The sequence below is a fragment of the Nanorana parkeri genome, unplaced genomic scaffold (genome assembly GCF_000935625.1).
Source record: "Nanorana parkeri isolate BGI_ZX_2015 unplaced genomic scaffold, ASM93562v1 scaffold103, whole genome shotgun sequence".
Classification (NCBI taxonomy): Eukaryota; Metazoa; Chordata; class Amphibia; order Anura; family Dicroglossidae; genus Nanorana; species Nanorana parkeri.
Window position 1 is genome coordinate 392,862 of NW_017306371.1, and position 731 is coordinate 393,592.

A 731-nucleotide genomic window follows, 5' to 3' on the forward strand; every position below is an offset into this window, starting at 1 on the left:
ACATGACATTAAGATAGGTATGCCAAAACAGCCCTCTAAAAATCTTTGCTGAACAGAATTTGAAACATTCAGTGGAGTACATCACACCTACTTTATGTGTGCCACATTCAGGTGACATATTCTACCTGTGTACTGGACAAGCTGCACTTTAATAATGAGGCCACGTATTGTTGTTGATTCTGAGTCAGTGAAGCTGAATGTATTCAGCTTAAGTGACAATGGTCCTTTCCCCTCCAGAACCTGTACACAAGCATCATATGCATAGTGCATAACTGGATTTATACCCCCTCTTCCAGGCAGAAAGGAAAAGAGCCAGCACAACACTTCACCTGTGTATATAGTACAATGGGTGCTATGCACTTATTGGTTTGTTAAGAGTTTACCGATTCTGTTGAATTAAAATATTAAATGTCGATCTGGGATGCACCTTGTACGATGTGTGTAGTACACAGGTTTTTGAACAGACGTGCTGAGTACCCACTGAAAGGTTGCTATAAGCATCATCAAAGGAAATGAAGAGCCACATTTGGCTCCACAAGCCACTGGTTAGGAACCACTAGCAAAGAGTAATAGAATCTACCTGAATAGGCTAATGGCTTTGAATACAACAACAATGAATGACCATATCTCTCATTTCTACTCAAATGCTGTTTCACAGCAGAAAAAAACAATTTCATTAAGAACTGGAACTTGCCATTCAAAAACTAGACAAAGGTAGTCTTTTAAAAACT